The sequence below is a fragment of the Hyperolius riggenbachi genome, unplaced genomic scaffold, assembly GCF_040937935.1.
Source record: "Hyperolius riggenbachi isolate aHypRig1 unplaced genomic scaffold, aHypRig1.pri scaffold_165, whole genome shotgun sequence".
In the NCBI taxonomy this organism is placed as follows: domain Eukaryota; kingdom Metazoa; phylum Chordata; class Amphibia; order Anura; family Hyperoliidae; genus Hyperolius; species Hyperolius riggenbachi.
The window spans coordinates 209,168-228,322 of NW_027152376.1; the positions used below are offsets into that span (position 1 = coordinate 209,168).

Sequence of the window (19,155 nt, forward strand, 5' to 3'; positions counted from 1 at the left end):
CTGGAACACATGGGCCCCTCCAGCACACAGGCACGCCAATGAGCCCTATGCCCCTGCTGCATGGTGCCCAGGGAGTAGAACCGCTAGTGTGTGTGTGTGTGTGTATAGTGTGTGCGTGTATGTATGTATCAGGGTGTGTGTGTGTGTGTGTGTGTGTGTGTGTGTGTGCGCATGCGTGTATCAGGGTGTGTGTGAACAATGTGTGTGTGGAACACATGGGCCCCTCCAGCACACAGGCGCGCCCATGAGCCCTAAGCCCTGCTGCATGGGGCCCAGGGAGTATAACCGCTATTGTGTGTGTGTGTGTATAGTGTGTGCGTGTATGTATGTATCAGGGTGTGTGTACAATGTGTGTGTGTGTGTGTGTGCGTGCATGTATCAAAGTGGGTTACTAGTAAATTGGCGTGTGTGTATCAAAGTAGGTTGCTAGTAAATTGGCGTGTGTGTTCATAGGGGGGGGCAAGGGGTGGCGGGGGGGGGGGCCCTCATACAGATTCCGCATCGGGGCCCAGAGGTTTGTAGCTACGCCACTGCATAAAGAGTCTACTTGGTAGTGCAACATATGTCCAGCAGTGGCATTTTGAGTAACAGCATTGGAGGCAGTTGTGGATGCAGAGTAGTAGTTTCCAGCAGAGTCCTTTGGCTGTTGAATCCTGTTTGAATTCCTGGGTGAATTCTTGGTAAGTTGTTGCAAAGCACTTTGTAATAAATGGCACTTGGGAATTAAATGGCACCAAATGACCTAGGCCACAAGTGACCTTCTTGCAGCGTTTAAATAGGTATGATAGCTGCCATGGCTGAAATGGAAGTGATTCTCAATTAGAAATTGAGAAAACAGTTCAGCTGGGGATGGGAGTGGCTACCAAAAAAACAGGCCTGTAATAAATAATTGGTGGTCACTGGGCTGGAACACAAGGATTCACAGGATGTAATATGGGAATTTACAAACACTGCTGAACTACTTAAATTTATATTAAACAATCTTAGTAGCAATGTATGCAGCAAGCATACCAATTAAACGGGAAGATAACGATTGCAGTCACAAATTGTAAGGCAGACTTTTGCAAGGAATCAGCAAGCATACCAATTAAACGGGAAGATAACGATTGCAGTCTGTCACAAGAGCCCTAGTGGCTGACCGCACTTAGCCTTCTAAACGGTGCCAGCGCACAGATCGTGCGAACTCTGGTCGCAGTCCATGCGCAGGAACCGTTAAGAATTAGCCGCAGACAACTCAGAAGGAAGCCTGTGAGACACGGGTGATTACCACTTCACCCACTGGTTCAGAGTAAACTGCCACCACCGCGGTTATCATGGGACCGTGGGGCCCACTAACTGACTGACTAATCCTGCGGATAAAACGGTTAAACACACGATATTCTGTCTAGCCAACAACAAACAGTAGCGTATCTTCAGAGACCCGGGATCATTTCTGTGTGTGCTGATAAGCAGGGTAGCGAAACAGTGAATGACTTGGAGGAAGTCTTTTATTCACAGCAATATAAATAATTAATATATACAGACAATTATTAAAATCAACAATTATTAAAACAGTAATAGCCAGTATGAAAAATAAAAGAAGGGAGAAAAATACTTAGTTCCTGGAAAGATGTCCTTATTGTGGGAAGAATCATAAAGTTCTTGGTTTCAAAGTCCAGAGTTCAGACCAGGTGGATGCCAGCATATCCTCGAGCTGGCATCTGATGAGTGCAAGATGTTTCAGTGTGGAGGACACTGAGTTTGGGTCCTCAGCCATTCTTATGCCCCTGCTTCAGTAGGAGGGAGTGAGGGCGGGGAGCCATACACCCCCTTCAAAGATGAGATGAGCCCTCCCCTTGTACTGGGGCTAGAAATCATATCTACCCATATATGGGCTCTATCTCACAGAACCGTACAGGTCAGGGCAGATTTATTAACATTTTCAGGTCTGTCTCGATTTACCCAGCGCCCTGATACCAGACATGAGGGGTGGGACCCCTGTGGTATCATCAGGACATTTTCAAACTGCCTAACTGGCAGTCCTTACCTCAGAATGTTCTGAAACTTCCTCAGAACCAGCACCGGGGCTCATGCTACACTTCCCCCACGTTTGGCGAAGCTGCCATCTCAGGAACCCCAGAAATATGACAGATCTGGGAAGTTATGGATTATGCCATGAGACTGAGGTTGTGTTCTAGCTGCTAACAGCTGACTTTCCTTTGATCTTTACTAGGGAGCAAAGTGTCAAGACCTCCCGTGGATTCGTAGCCTGCTTGGCTGCACCTAGGCATCCTTTGGTTAATTAACATCTCCATGAGATCAGCTAAGTGTCACCTGGATCCCAGAACCAAAAGGGAAATTGTGCCTTCCACAGGGAATATGTCCAAGCTAATTAACACCTTCCCCCCAGGCTGTCACTTCAGCTAAGACAGATCCCCCAGCTGTTCCTAGGCAGAGAGATACTACACATCAAATCTTGGTTCTATTGATCTGAAGCGCAATCGATGCAGGAATCGAGTGCGATCGTTCTTTTCTTCACGGGCGGTTCCAGGACGCGCCTGCGTCCCCGCAATCGTCCGTGACACAGTCAAAAATTGTAAGGCAGACTTTTGCAAGGAATCAAAATCTAGGCGGATTCCTGAATTTTTAAGGCCGCCGCTATACTAATTTTTCTGGTGCGTGGACATGCCTGCCTAATTTTTTTGGCTGCACTGCGGGCGGCTGCAACAAAAAAAAACAAATAACAAAAAGCATGTACATGTGCCCATCCCCCTCCGTGATCATTACCTTGCCGCGGTGAAGGGGCTGGCGTATCACAATGAAGCCATGACCGCCGGCTATTCGAGTTTTTCGGGTTGGGGGTGGCACACAAAAGATAAGGTCGTTGCTTCATTGTGGTCAGACCAAATTTGATCAGCTGGACAGTCACTGTTGTTCTATCATTGAGCTACCACAGCCCGGCGACCATATGGGCTTGAAAACCGCCACGGCCTACACTCTCACCATGGTGTGCACCAGTCCAGCACGGCCGTCACTACACAAACAGCTGTTTGCGGTGCGTTACACAGTGAGTTTGGTGTGTCATTGTGAAGCAGTACTCTAATTACACTCCCTGATGTATACACATGCAAGATGTTTTAAAGCACTTTAGGCCTGCAGTTTAGCATTCAATGTGATTTCTGCCCTTAAAACGCTGCTTTGCGTCAAATCCAGATTATTTTTTTTTCCCCGGGACTTTGGGCATGTATCCCACTCCGCTATGCCCCCCTCCAGGTGTTAGACCCCCTTGAAACATGTTTTCCATCACTTTTGTGGCCAGCATAATTTTTTCTATTTTTCAAAGTTCGCCTCCCTGTTGAAGTCTATTGCGGTTCACGAACTTTTCCGCAAACCGAACCTTCCGCGGAAGTTCGCGAACCGAAAATCGGAGGTTCGCGACATCACTAAAATCAAGTCATTAAATATTTTATATCATTTGATTAAAATTTCAAAGCCTTTAATATATAATAAGTGATCTTTGCATGCTGCTCTAGTTTGGCATCCCGGAATGGCAAATCCGAAGCAGCCATAACTTTGAGCACAGTACTCCACAAGTTTGTGGTAGAAAATGTGGCCCGTTCGACTATGCAGTGGGCGAGCGAATCCACATCACCATGGACTCGTGGAGGAGCCAATTTGGGACAGAGAGCTACCTGTCCTTTACGGCGCACTGGGTAAAATTGGTGGCAGGGGGGAGGACGAGCACAGCAACAGCAGCCCAGTTGGTGGTGCCACCATGCGGAATTAGGGGGGGGGGGATGCAGCAGGCTCCTCTAATCCCAATCCCTCTACACCCTGCAAGCAAGACCGTCTCAGCAGCAGCGCCAAGCCTCGGCACTGCCAAGTGGTGCTAAAATTAGCCTGGGGAAGGAAAAACTTATGGCCGCCAACATCCTGTCCACCCTGAGGCTGCAGGAGCGGAGGTGGCTGATCCACAGAGGCCTGGAAGTGGTGCAGTGCTTCCTGCGCACCTACCCCAGGATGTGCAATGTGCTGGATGATGCCCAGAATGGGGTGCGCCATTTCCGCCTCTCCTCCACCACTGCCCCTGCAAAAATTGGCCCAACTGCAGCAGATCCAGGGCGTTCCATTACACCAGGTAATTATTGATGTCCAACTCACTGGAACTCAACTCTGGCGATGTTGGAGCAGCTGTGCCAGCACAGAACGACTCTTACCAACTACATATGTAGTGAAGACAACCGGCAACTCCAAATAATCATCACTGCAGCTCAGTGGACACAGATGCAGCAAGAGTGCCTGGTCCTTTCTCCCTTCCTGCAGGGAACCAAGATGGTGAGCTGGGAGCAGGCATCCGTTTGTGAGTGAGTGCCCTTGGTTTGCCTGCTGGTAAGCGCAATATCTGATCTAATGGAAGAGGGAGAGGCAGCACTGAGGCAGCTGGAGCAGGCAGCACAATCCACCTCACAGAAGGAGGACGACGACTTAGAGATGGAGGAGGAGGAATTGGGAGGTCCCAAATCTGAATACTGGGTGGGAGCAGCAGAGCACTGCTGCCATTGTACGGGGGTAGCGGACTGAGGTGGAGGACACACTGCAGGAAGAGGTTGAGGAGCATGTCCTTGTGGACGAAGATGTGGTTGCCAATGCCCACCTGTTCTCCATGTCTGTGCACATGTTGCACTGCCTTCACAGGGACCTCCGGGTAATCCAGATGCGTGAAAGGGAGGACATCTGGTTCACCTTGATGCTGGACCCGCGTCTTAAGGGGAAGCTGGGGGAGTTAGTCGCCCTCCAACACCAAGCAGCGCACAAGGGAGTTGCAGGAGGCCCTTGTGTGCAGACTCTTGCAAGCATTCCTCCAACCTTCCACCCCTACTGTTGCTGTTCTGCCAATCCAGCAACAGGTGCCTGCGGCCGCTACCAGCAGCAGCATCCGGTGCCCCGGAGACCTGCTAAGCCTAGGCAAGAGCCTGTATGCAGTGCAGCTGCATAGAGCAGAGGTGCTTCTCCAACCAGCATCAGCAGTGACTGACCAGCATGGTGTCTGACTACATGAGGTCATTCAGCGGGCTTGACACAGATGGCGCCGTGGACCCCATGAAGTACTGGGTCAAGAGACTGGAGATCTGGAGGGAGCTTGCCCAGTACGCCCTGGAAGTTCTGACCTGCCAGCCTTTCCAGTGTCCTCTCTGAGAGATGCTTCAGTGCGGCTGGTGGCCTGGTTGCTGAGAAGCGCTCTCGGCTGTCCAACGCTTCTGTGGACAAACTCGCCTTCCTGAAAATTAACCAGGCTTGGGTGGAAGGTGAGTTCCTGGCCCCTGCTGTTGGCCACAGGGGGGGCATGAAGTGGCTGCTGCATTTATTTATTTATTTATTATTATTTTTTTTAACAATGCCTGTCTTTCCAAAGCAAGTTAGAACGTGCCTGATACTTGCAATTGGCCTGGTTCAGTAAATTTTTTTTGCTGTGGTGACACCAGTGAGGCACCGTGGAAGTTCTGTGTTTGCTGCTGCTTAGTCCTGCTCCTGCTGCCGATGTTGTATTTTACTACTAAAATCTGTGTTCCCAATGCCAGGATCTACGAAAACTTAAAATTTTTTGTTCTGATAATTTATCGTGCCGTGGTGCCACCAGTGAGGCGCCATACTCTTCTTCTGTGCTGCCGCAGGGTGCTGCTTAGTCCTCCTGTTGCTGCCTTTCATGACGTATTTGGCGACAACAGCAGCCTGTGTACCCACCACCAGGGTTCACGGATGCTATAATTGTTGGGTAGATTTATCAGACAACTATGCTGCCATGTCATTGCTATCGATGCTAGAAAAAACAAATATTTACAAAAACCTCTCTGGGTTTTTTTGTGGCATCGCCCATTCTTCCTCCTCCATTGGTACCACCACCGCCAGGTGCCATTGGGACTCGCCATAACCTCTGTGATTGCTTAAAGTGTATTTACCTGCAGGGATGCTCGGATAGTACTTTTTAAAATCTGGATATTCAGATATTGGGATCTGGATCGGATAGCCAAATCCAACCTTTTTAGATATCCGCATGAACGCGGATATCCAAACGCTTTATCTGCGGATATCAGACCTATTCGGATATCCAGATAGAGAAACCGGAAGTGCCTTTTAAAATGCTTTAAAAACGTTTCTAACCTTTTTTAAAACCTTCTATCCTCTCATCCTCCTTCCTCTGGAGGAGGAGGATCTTGTCTTCCAGGGATTTGTAGGATGTCAAAAGCATGCTCACATACCTTGGCCAGGAATCGAACCTAGGTCCACAGCTTAGAAGGCAGCTCTCCACTCCGCTATACCACCAGTGGCCGGGAATCGAACCCAGGTCAACTAACATTTACATGATAGGATATAGCTTATTCCTTGGGATAAACCACAATCTACCCCACCCCCAAAACCTCTTAACGCTATATAAAAAATACGCAGACTACAATGGCAACTTGGATAAATTTAGGCCAAAGCAGCCCGTTTATTTAAAACCAACAATATATGTAAAACCAAACATAACACCAAACATAACAATCTCTTGGAATAACCTCTTCCAGAGAGCTGGGGTGAGGGATCCGGAGGTACCTCTCTTTAACCAATAGCTTGTAACCGGCATGCAGCCTTGAGACCGGCCCCCACCGCGTTCGCCGGTTCGGGGACAGCTGCATGCCCACCTGGTTGATAATCTCTGCTGCTCAGTAACCCTCCGGAATTTGCCCCGCGGCAAATCCCCTGCCAAATAGATCCCACCTCCGGAACCCCCTACCCCTCCGGCTGCAATGACGAATGTCTCACCTGTAAGAAAACAGAACCAATATACAAGGGAGGGAGGGAGGGAGCTTTCCCTTACACTTGCTGAGAGGCCAGAACTCCGCCCCCCTCTTTTATAGACTACCCCCCCGCCCCCATTAGCTCTTTCCCAAAGCCCGGGAACCTAAACTCCTCCTCGCCTGGCTATTAACCCCATACCTCCCGGTCAGCTACCCTATCATGTGGGGGCCCTGCACATTACACTGCGCTACAGTTCCCGGCCCCATTCTTGATAGGATATAGCTTATTCCTTGGGATAAACCACAATCTACCCCACCCCCAAAACCTCTTAACGCTATATAAAAAATACGCAGACTACAATGGCAACTTGGATAAATTTAGGCCAAAGCAGCCCGTTTATTTAAAACCAACAATATATGTAAAACCAAACATAACACCAAACATAACAATCTCTTGGAATAACCTCTTCCAGAGAGCTGGGGTGAGGGATCCGGAGGTACCTCTCTTTAACCAATAGCTTGTAACCGGCATGCAGCCTTGAGACCGGCCCCCACCGCGTTCGCCGGTTCGGGGACAGCTGCATGCCCACCTGGTTGATAATCTCTGCTGCTCAGTAACCCTCCGGAATTTGCCCCGCGGCAAATCCCCTGCCAAATAGATCCCACCTCCGGAACCCCCTACCCCTCCACCACGAGCTGGCATGACCCCTTATGCCATCGAGGCCCCCAACCTCAAGGCTCTCTGGATCCCATCTTCAATACCTAGGGCCCAAAGATCTGTCCCAACTGCATTCAAGTGCACCCCATCCCCCCTTAAATATAAGCTGCTGTCCTCCTCTAACTCTCTGTGTCTGATGGCCAGACCCCCGTTCCTGATCACAAACTTGGTAATCTCCTTATTAAGTTTAACCCTGGCCTTGTTGATTTTTTGCACGGATCGTGCCAATCTCCACGAGGTGCGGGCGACCATATCCGACCACACTATAATTGTAGTTGGGAAAGACGACCTAATCCTTAAAACATCAAATTTGATGTCTTTTATGATGACCCTAGTAGATCGGGAAGCCAGGTCATTGCCTCCCACGTGCAGCACAAGGATATCAGGGGCTCTATCAAGCCTAGAGAACCGGTGTAGTTCAGGTAGGACCCTTGACCAGAGCATCCCCGGGAAACCCAGCCACCTGATACAGACCTGGTCGCGAGGAAAGCCGAGCTGCCGACCTTCCGGTCTCACGTCGGCCCGTTTGGCCCCCCATTTCACATAAGAGTGTCCAAATATCCAGACCAGGATCTGTGCACCTGAAAAGAACAAAGTAAACTACAGAAAACTAAACTATGAACTACAGGGCATAACCTACACTAAATGGGGGCGAACATAGGACCTAAACCGAGCTGACTCCCATCTCCCAATCCTCTGGATGACCTCCTCGCTCATACCCCACCGGGACGCTTCAGTAGCCGCCCCAATTCTGAACGAGTGGGAGGCAAAATCTGTCGGGCAGACGCCTATGTGCGTAAGACACTTCCGAAATATAGCGGTAAATTGAAATCTGGTAAGCGGGACGCCATCCGCGTGTGAAAAGAAGGCAATCGCCCCCGGAGGCCGAATAGTCATGAAAGACTCCGACACTGACCGCGGGCAAAGAGGGCCCCCTATGCGAAACAGGGAGATCGACCGGCCCTTACCCAACCGGTCTGTTTTGGAACGCCTAAGAAAAATACAAACCGAGTCGTCCAGTAACGTGACGTCCGCTGCCCGGATGCCTCCCACTATTCGTTTGCTTGGGCTGACCAGCTCGCCTACCCTAAATGCCCCAAAAAAGGCTAATGTAAATACGGCATTAAATAAAGTAGCCTCGTATTCCGATGAACATACCATGCCGAGTGCCCCTACTACTTTGCCCAATAATTCAAATGTAACCGGGCGCCTGGAATCTCTCTGCACCCACCCCGCTCTGTAACCTTTCAATGCCTGCCTGATTCTAAAATCTTTTGTTACATCCTGCAGCCCACGCAATTTAAACCAGAACGCCAGCGCTGCTACCTTTTTATTCATGGCCGACACTGACACCCCCTCCGAGAAACATCTTCCCACAAAATATAACATTAAACAAAGCCTATCCTCGTCTGAACTGCAGTCTCCCACCTGGTACACCAAGGCGTCCCACGTGCGCCATATGGCCGTGTACGCCGCCCATGATGCTTCCGATAAGGATCTGCTGATCAAGAGAGATACCGCCCGAATGGAACTCCCCACATCGCCACTGGACAAGGCACCCCAACTTCCTCCGCCGCTGGGGCCGCCGCCCGGAACCTGTCCCACTGAAATCGAGACAACGCGTCAGCCGTGACATTCTCAACCCCAGGGATGTGTACAGCACAAATATGAACGTTTGAACGCAAGCATTCGAACACCAACTGGCGCATCAAACATATGACCGGGGGAGATGACGCCGAGAAGTTATTAATTGCTTCCACCACCCCCATATTATCGCAGTTAATCTTGATGCGCTTGTTGGCCAGGTGACAGCCCCAAAGCCGCATTGCCACTACAATGGGAAGCAATTCCAGCAGGACCAGGTTAGATGTAAACCCCGCTTCCACCCACGATTGATCCCAAGGGGCAGCACACCACTTACCCGCCAGGAATGCGCCGAAACCATGTGCACCAGCGGCGTCGGTAAAGAGTTCCACATCAAAATTACTCACCACGTCCTGTAACCACAGAGATCTCCCGTTGAAACTGCCCAGAAAAACAGACCATACTTGCAGGTCCGCCCGCAGCTCCGCATTCAACCGAATGCGGTGATGCGGCGCACTCTTTCCTGCTGTTGCCAAGGATAACCGCCTGCAGAATATCCGCCCCATGGGCATAATTCTGCAGGCGAAATTCAATTTTCCTAACAGGGATTGTACTCCTCTCAGCGTCATTTTCTTAGACAAGATTGCCGCCGCGATCGTGATCCTCAAGTCAGTCACCTTGTCGTGAGGCAACCGACATTCCATTAATAAGGTGTCAATGGTGATACCTAAAAAATTCAGGGATGTCGTTGGTCCCTCCGTTTTGTCCTCCGCGAGAGGGATCCCGAAACGACCACAGACATGCCGCATCGTGGCCAGGGCATACGCGCAATTGGGGGAACCCGCTGGCCCCAAAAAGAGGAAGTCATCAAGATAGTGGATGATCGACTGAACCTCTGACATGTCTCTCACCACCCATTCCAGGAACCCACTGAACTTCTCAAAATATGCGCATGAGATGGAGCAACCCATGGGAAGACATTTATCCACAAAATACTCACCCTTCCAAAAGCATCCTAGCAAACGGAAGCTCTCCGGGTGAACTGGTAACAACCTAAAAGCTGCCTCAATGTCTGTTTTAGCTAACAAGGCCCCAGGGCCTAACCGTCTAGCCCACCTTACAGCCACGTCGAATGACGTATAGACCACGGACACTTCTGTGTCCGGGATCCCATCATTCACCGATAAACCACGAGGGAATGACAGGTGGTGTATCATGCGAAAAGACCCAGGCTCCTTCTTTGGCACAACACCCAATGGAGAAACCACTAGGTCGTCCAGGGGACGGTCCAAAAAGGGGCCTGCTAGGCGGCCTGCCGCCACCTTTTTCTCTATCTTGCGGGAAACTACCTCGGGAAGCTCAATAGCAGATCTCAAGTTCCTAACTGGACTACAGGCTGGCAACTGACAACAACTCGGGATAACGAAACCAACGGAAAAACCCCTACGTAAAAATTCCGCTTCTTCCGATTTCGGATACCTATTTAGGAACGGTTCCATCTCGTGCAGCTTCACTGGCGTCGTCCCTTTTTGAAGCAAAGTCAGAGGACTTTCCTTTCTTTTTAAAACATCTGGACGCGGCGTGTGATCCCCCGCAGCCTGAACACTCGTGCCTGAAGCGACACGAGTGTCCAAAACAGCAGGATCCCTCATTAAACTGCCAGCAAACCCCTTTTCCTCTCTCGGTTCGCGGCCCGGCTGGTGTTGCGCCGCTGCCCTGACCGAGAAAGGACTGCGTTCCCCGTGTCGGGATCATGAGGCGCATCCAAGAGTGGATGTCCTGGTGATCCCATCGTACTGCTGGCCTTACTGCCATACTTTGCCTGAAGAGCTCGTCGTATCGCAGCCATGCGTTGCCGCCGTACGACCTTTGAGCTTCGCCGATAGAATCCATATACCCGAACAACGCAGAGCAATTTTCCGGTTGCCTCTCTCCAACGACACTTGCCAGAATTGCGAACGCTTGGAACCAATTCTGGAAGGTCCGAGGGATCAGCCGATAACGACGTTCCTCCTCCCTCTTTTTTTCGTCCGGCTTCCCCTTGTCTAAGTTGAACTTCTCTAGTGGCAGTAGTGAGAAAATCTCCACATACTCACCCCTCCAAATGCGTTCTTTTACCTCCAATTTCAAATGCGACCCTAACCTTCCCCTGAAACACACATACATTTCCGCATGAGCGGCATCCGCCATCCGCACCAACCCAGGATCCCCTGCCACCACTGGGACCCCTGTTGTAACTCCCGTGGGAGCCACCAGACCTGACTGCCCAGCAAGAAATACCCCTGATGCGCTGCTGGCCTCGGCGACCGGAGAGGACGCCAAAACCTGCAATGGGGCAGCTGAAGTATGCGCTGATCCGCTAGCGGCCGCTACGGCCGCTGCAGCCTGGGGTAGGGGGGACCATACCGCGGTAGGTGATGGCTGAAGCGCGGGCGCACCCACCCCGCTGCCTGCCAAACCTGCTAAACCTGGTAGTGTTACTGGAGTCAAGGCTCCCAACGCCCCAGAACCCCCTGCCCCTTGAAACCCCCCAGCCGCCCCCAACAACCACCTGGCAATAGTAATAAGGGGATTGGCCTCACCTGGCTGCGCTGGACCGGCGTCCTGTACAGCCGTCTGTCCTGATCCAGTTGGCAAAGACATCTCCTCTGCGACCACCGACTCATCCTCAGACTGCGACACCTGTTCAGGGCTGGGAGTGGGCTGACTGGTGCTGTAGGCTGCATCCTGCTGGCTGGAACCTCTGCCGCTCCTGGAGGCATTCTTCTTCCCCTGTCTTCTGGAGGGCCCGGCCGGCCCCCCCTTCCGCTTGCTCTTAGATGCGCTCCCAGCCCCCTTGCGATGCGGCTGGGCCGCCGCCGCACCCGGGGAGGGGGCGGCGCCCGTTGCCTGGATGTCTGTGCGCTGGGCCTGCTTGGCCCGCTGTACAGAGCGGGTACCAAGGGCCGCAGTGGATCCGGAAGGTGGCGCCGGCGGTGCGGAGGCCTCAGATGCGGATTGCCCACCGCCGGAGGAGTTCCGCCTTGGAGTCGGATTCCTCCCGGCATCCCCGCTCTCCACCGCTGATGTGCGCTTGGCGGGGGGTGCCGGAGGGTCCCCTCGGGGGCTCCCGCTTCGTCTCTGTGTCGGGCGGTGCTCCGGGCTGAGCCGCTCGGGCGGCCTGGATTTCCTCTTGGACCCGGCCGGCTGGCCGGAAGTGCTGGGGGCCATGGCTGCTAGTTGGACCTGCACCCAGGTCGGGCCCCTGGTCGTCGCCTCCTCCCTGACTCGGGCCAGCAAGTCTTCCAATCCCTCCATATCGGAAAAGCAAGCGAGGTAAGCTGTGTCAGTCTCAGGCAGCTTTCCCTTACACTTGCTGAGAGGCCAGAACTCCGCCCCCCTCTTTTATAGACTACCCCCCCGCCCCCATTAGCTCTTTCCCAAAGCCCGGGAACCTAAACTCCTCCTCGCCTGGCTATTAACCCCATACCTCCCGGTCAGCTACCCTATCATGTGGGGGCCCTGCACATTACACTGCGCTACAGTTCCCGGCCCCATTCTGGATGAAGCCAGCCATTTCACTCATCTCCAACTACAAGAAAGGCCCAGGAGTAGTCTTCGCTACAGTAATATCTATGTTACGGCAGGGCCCTTATTACACTTTCTCTTACAGAAATCATGCCTAGCAAAGGATGGTTTCAATCCATCAACCTCTGGGTTATGGGCTGCACCACTCTGCAGTCTGCTTACATTTGTATACAATGTTCAAGTTTAAGAAGGGTACATTAGTTCCCTACACAAAAGGCAAGGCCATCCCTGGGTGGGCTTGAACCACCAACCTTTCGGTTAATAGCCAAATGCACTAACCAATTGTGCCACAAGGACTGTGAATGTTGTTGCTGCTAAATGGCTATCCGGGGTTCTCTTTGGACAACTATTAAACACAAGAGGCAAGGCCATCCCTAGCAGGAAGGGTTGCATGGCCACCTAGCTTTTCATCCTTCCCACCCTTGCCCTGGAATCTTCCAGACTTCAAATTGCTGTCTCTTGCTGTGTGTTACACCAGCATCATCCAGGGGGGCACATGATCTTTCTGATTCTGAAGTCTTGCATTGAATCTTGTAAGCAGTTTCACCATGTGTCCCACTGCTTTCATCTAGCGAATAAGCAAGCTCATTTTTCTCTTGGGTATCTCACAATGGTACATGCTAGGCTGGCTTCAGCATGTAGTGTTGTCAGTAGTATAGTGGTGAGCGTAGCTGCCTTCAAAGCAGTGGACCTGGGTTTGATTCCTGGCCAATGTATGAGCAAGAAGTTTTAAATCAGGATGATACCATTTATTGGCTAACTAAAAATGAATAAACAAGCTTTCAGCCTTGCAGCCTTCGTCGGGCTCACATCCAGATGGCCTGTAGCGAGATTAGTGCAGTGGGTAGAGTGTAGGGCCCCATGATAGTGCTAGGCTCGCTGTGAGGGGGTTAATGGTTGTAGGTGGAGCTGTAGGAGGCGGCTGGGCAATGCGCGCTTAGCGTAGTCTTAGGACAGGAGGAGGGAGGAAGTTGCGTCTCGAGCGGCAGACGCTCGGGGGACAGCAAGGTGGCAGGACATGTTGTGCTTGCAGGGAGAAAAGTGCGTCATGGCGGACACAGTGGAGGAGCTACTCCGACTTGTGCGGACTGAGGCGGAATTGCGGGGCCCCCAGTGGGTCTCCCTGCAGATGGCGGCCATGACAGGAGGCGGATTGGCACCTCGTTCTAGCGCGCGGATGACTCGCCCGCCCGACAGGCTGAGTCCCGCCGCATCCCCGCGGCCTACCAGGAGCTCAGGAAGCCCCATAGAAACTCCTCCTGCACCTACTCCTAAGCGGCCAGCGAAATCCCGCAAGGGCCAAACTCCGGCAGCAGGGAGCGGACAAAGGGGGGCAGAGGCATCAGGAGCAGCAGGTGGGTCAGAGGTGGAGCAGAGCGATGCAGGCGGCAGGTCATCAGAGGATGCGCAGGAGCCCGTGCTAGCAGGTCCCAGCAACGTGCACCAGGCCTCACAAGCGAAAAAAACGGCAGGGGCACAGGAGTTCTTCAGGTGCTGCAGCAGCCACGGCTGGGCCTAGCCCGGGACAGGCCAGAGCTACCCAACAGCAGACATCTGGAAAGGGAAAAGGAGTCAAGGGGGCCCAGAGGAAGGGAAAGGCCCAATCTCACGCTCGAGGGTCGAGTAGCAGAGAGAGCAGCGGCTCGGGCACCAAGGGTGCGCGGAGTCATCATTCTTCTTCCAGCAGAGGGTCATCCAACAGTCGAAGCGGACTGGTGCCTATTGCTCCGGCCAGTCAGCCAGGACGTGGCAATGAGTTGCGTAACAAAGAAGCGTCATCTCAGTCGGAGGAGGATCTCGATGACAGGAGTTCTGAGCGATCCAGGGGTTCGGCTGGTCGGGACGGACGTCCGGTGCAGCCAGGTGAGATTAATTTAATTCATTCCCTTCCCACAGCACACAATGCGGTAGATAACAGTGTTGTAGCGTTAGCTAATACTAGTGGGTTGGTACCCCCGCAGTCTGCAAGGGACAATGCGGTTGCACCAGCGTTGTCCTTAGTAAACACACTTCTTATGGGGATTCGGGATGCATTGCAAGGGGCTAGCGTAGCTAATGCGGTGTCTCCTGTCGCGGCTTGGGTACCCCAGGCAGTCGCAGCGCAATCGGTACCTGTAATGGCACCGTTTTTTGGGCCTGCGGTGGCAACAGTGTAGTCGCAGCGCAACCAGTATCGGTAGGGGTACCCTCCTTGCAGGCTGGGCCAGTGGCGTCAACAGTGACAGTGGCGGCTCCAACAGTCGAAGCCCCCACTGTGGTCACGGGAGAAGTCACTACGGTAGTTCAAAAGGAAGTGGACATGGTTAGGTTGTCTGATTCGGCAAAGAGCGAAGTATACTTGTGCCTGGAGGCATTATTAGGCACACATTTGAAGAAGGAGGTAAAGGAAAAAATCTGGCGGGGAGAATACGTCGATTTTTTTTTTCCTTGTTACAGCTTTCTAAGTTTAACTTAGATAGAGGAAAGCCGGATGAGAGCAAGAAAGAGGAGGAAGAGCGCAGGCGGTATAGGCTTATACCGCGGACACATCAGAATTGGTCACAAGCTTTCGCCATCTTGGAGAGTGTGATAGGAGAGAAACAGCCCGAATGTTGTTCGGCTTTGTTTGGTTACCAAGATAGCATAAGTGAGGCTTATCGGTCATACGGAGGCAATTCATGGCTCCGTTACGATGAGGAGTTCAGGCAGCGTAAGGCAGTACGTCCAGAGATTAGGTGGGACCATAAGGATGTCATCCTCTGGATGAAACGTATGATTCTGGCTAGTAAGGGGTCTCAGTCCTTTCAAGGGGGGGGGGGGGGGGCAGCAGCTCCGGTAGTTCAGGGCAGCTGGCCAATAAGCGACCGGGAGTTTGTTGGAAGTTCAATGACTCCTCATGCAAGTTCGGGTCCTCCTGTCGGTTTAAACATGAGTGTGCCAATTGCAGAGGGAGTCACCCGGGATCGCGTTGTTACAAACAAGGTAAGAGCAAAGGGGAGAATCTTCCGGAAAAAGGGAGGACCCCAGTGATGCTTCAAAAGATGGAACGGTACTTAAATAGATACCCAGATTCTGAAAATGCCGAATTTTTGCGTCATGGCTTCGCCGAAGGTTTTCGTATTCCTAGTTCGGGAGCCTTTCGCTCCTCCTCACCCTTTCGCAATCTGAAATCAGTGTCGGGCCACGAGTCGGTCGTATCGTTAAAATTGGATAAAGCAGTTAGGTTGGGCCGGATGGCCGGACCTTTCGCGTCCCCTCCTCTGGACGATTTGGTTGTCTCCCCTTTGGGCATTGTGCCCAAGAAGGAGCCGGGATCCTTTCGCCTCATCCACCACTTATCACATGCCAGGGGCAGGTCCGTGAATGACGGCATTGACCCAGTGGATTCATCAGTGGCTTACACGTCTTTTGATGTGGCAGTGCGGTGGGTGAGGCGTTTGGGTCAGGGCGCATTATTGGCGAAATCTGACGTGGAGGCAGCTTTTCGACTGCTCCCGGTGTATAGAGACAGTTTCCATCTGTTGGGATGTTTTTGGAACAACAATTATTACGTTGATTGTTGCCTCCCTATGGGCTGTTCCATATCTTGCTCTTACTTTAAAAAGTTTAGCTCCTTCATTGAGTGGGTGGTAAAGGAAGAGTCCGGGGTAGGATCCGTAATACACTACCTGGACGATTTATTGTTCATGGGTGAGAGGGATTCCCTGACATGCCAGTTTTTATTGGCAACCATTCGACAGATTTTCCCAAGCTTCGGCATCCCGCTAGCTGAGGATAAAACAGAGGGCCCTCAGACAGAGATTAGATTTTTGGGTATAGTGATAGATACAGTGACAATGGAATGCCGGTTGCCCATGGATAAAGTGGATGATTTGCGGGGGGTCATTGAGGAGGTACTATCACACAAGAAGGTCACTTTGCGCGTGCTCCAATTATTGCTTGGTAAATTAAATTTCGCGTGCCGGATCATCCCAATGGGGCGAATATTGTGCAGAAAATAATCAATGGCAACCGCGGGAGTGTCCTCCCACATCATCAGGTGCATTTGCGCAGGGAGCATAGAGATGATTTGCAGATGTGGAAGGTTTTCCTTTCCAGTTTTAATGGTCGATCGGTTTGGATGGAAGATAGCATTTTGCATCATGACCTGGAGCTTTTCACCAACGCGGCGGGCGCTCATGGGTACGGGGCATTTTTTGCAGGTAGCTGGAGTGCGGCGGAATGGCCTGAGGAGTGGATACAAGCTGGGTTTACCAAAAATTTGATGCTCTTGGAGCTTTTTCCCATAGTGGTGGCGGCAGTAATATGGGGCCCGCGGTTGGCTAATAAAAAAATTAAGTTCAACTGCGATAACTTGGGGGTGGTCACGGCTATTAACCAGGTGTCAGCTTCTTCGGTACTTGGTTCTGGTTTGCCTACGGTTTAACATGTTTATACATGCGGCGCATTTGCCTGGAACCGAGAATGATGTAGCGGATGTGCTTTCTCGATTTCAGTGGCAACGTTTCAGAAACCTCGTGCCTGGAGCGATGCAATTCGGGATTCCTTGCCCTCAGGAGTTATGGGAGATCCCGTTCGGAAGATAGAGGAATGGATGTCTCGGTCATTTACTGAAGGAACTAGATCAGCGTATGCGACAGTATGGAATCAATGGGATACGTTGGCTGCTCAAGTGGGAGGCTCTCGGTCAGATGCGGATAGGTTGTGTCTGCTATTTAATTTCATGGTATCCAATGGCGCGGCGGGGGTGTCCCCCTTGGCTATGGCCAAAAAGGTGACAGCTTTGGCGTTTTTGTTTAAATTAAGGGGTGAATCCGATATCACAAAAGATTTTAGAGTTCGGTTAGCTTTGCGGGGTTTTAAGTCCAATCCAGTTAAAAAAAAAGATTCTCGGCGGCCGGTTACGTTTGAACTCCTTTCCGCCCTGGTGGATAAACTACCGGAGTTGTGCAGTTCTGAATTCGAAGCGACGCTATTTACAGCAGCTTTTGTTTTAGCCTTTTTCGGGGCGTTTCGTATAAGTGAATTGGTTAGTCCCAATAAGAAGACGGCGTCGGGTATTTTAGACGGGGACGTGACGATTTCAGAAGGATCCGTTAAGATCTTCCTGAGGCGTTCAAAAACAGACCAGGCAGGCAAAGGAAGGGCCATCGCATTGCAGGGGATTTCAGGCTCGCCTGTCTGCCCCGTGAAGGTGCTGGCCCAATTTAAAGGGGCGCGTCCAAAGGGAAGTTTGTCCTTCCTGTGCCATTTGGATGGGGTCCCTTTAACCAAGTTTCAGTTTGTGTCCGTTTTCCGAAAAAGTTTGGAAAGGGTGGGAGTTCCCCCTTCAGATTTTGCTTCTCACTCCTTTCGCATAGGGGCTGCCACAGAGGCAGCTCGTTGGGGGCTGGATGAGAGAACTATAAAGAGGATCGGGAGATGGGAGTCGGCAAGATTTCGTTCTTACATACGACCTCATTTGATTTAAGCACAAGTTGTTATGTTGGTGGTGGTTGTGTGTGGCGTGTTCCCTTTCCCCTTCCTTTCTTTCTGTTACAGATGAAGCAGCGCGGCTTGTATGGATTCTCGGTCACTCTTATGTGGCGCGGGGCGCCAGGAGAGCTCTAGTTCGGCCGGAAGGACGACAGTTGGGTTTTCCTAGGAACCAGGCCCGTATAAGGTGGATCGGGAGGCCAGGAATGCTGTGGCATAAAGTGATACCGGAATTTCGTCAGCTCGTGATATGGGATCGGGTCCCAGACGTGTTGGTTTTGCACGTGGGAGGCAATGATTTGGCCTCTCGTTCTACGAGGCAAATCATAAAAGACATTAAGTGTGATTTTATGTTAATCAGGTCTGAATTTCCGGCTACAGTCATTGTATGGTCGGAGGTGGTAACACGCAACAGTTGGAGGTTAGCAAGATCAGTGGATCGGGTAAATCGTGCCAGAAAGAAATTGAACAGGGAGATATCACGTTTTGTTATTAGGAATGGGGGGGGGGGGTGGCTGTCCGCCACACGGACTTAGAAACTGAGACAGAATTGATTTTGAGCAGGGACGGGGTGCATCTCGATGAGATAGGGACCGACTTGTGGTCCTTGGCCTTGACGGATGGTATCCAGCGGGCTCTTTATTTGTGGGCCTCACGGGCGTAAGGTGTTCACGCCCGTGTGGTTGGCGGGGTATGGGGCTCCGGAGATGGTTACAATTAGGGTGGGGGGCAATTACTTACCTCACCTATGGTTGAAGGATAACGGAAGGGTGTCTTCGAAGAGAATGGTAAAATGAGGCGTGCAGTTGTCCCTGAGCCGGTCCATGCGGCGGGGGCCGGCAGATTGCAGGCTGCATGCCAGTTGTGTTTTTCAGTGGGTCAAATTTCACCTGGAGCCCTTTCCCTAAAACATTTTCTGGTTACTGGTTTGTTAATAAAGAGATGTTTTGTTTACAAAGTTATTTATGTATAAAAGTTAGAGAAGGGCTGCTTTGGCCTTAATAAAATAATTACAACGTTAAGAAGCAGTCCTGGTTTTTATTAGTGTTGTGAGGGGTGGTGTAATTTGGGCAGCAC

General features: G+C 51.6%; 1 non-coding gene across 1 annotated transcript; it reads right to left on the reverse strand.

Annotated features, from left to right (window-relative positions):
* Window positions 1-12,847: 12,847 nt before the first annotated feature.
* On the reverse strand, window positions 12,848-12,921 carry TRNAN-AUU (transfer RNA asparagine (anticodon AUU)). The gene has a single exon. It is a non-coding gene; the product is annotated as a tRNA-Asn (tRNA).
* Between the last annotated feature and the right edge of the window lie 6,234 nt (window positions 12,922-19,155).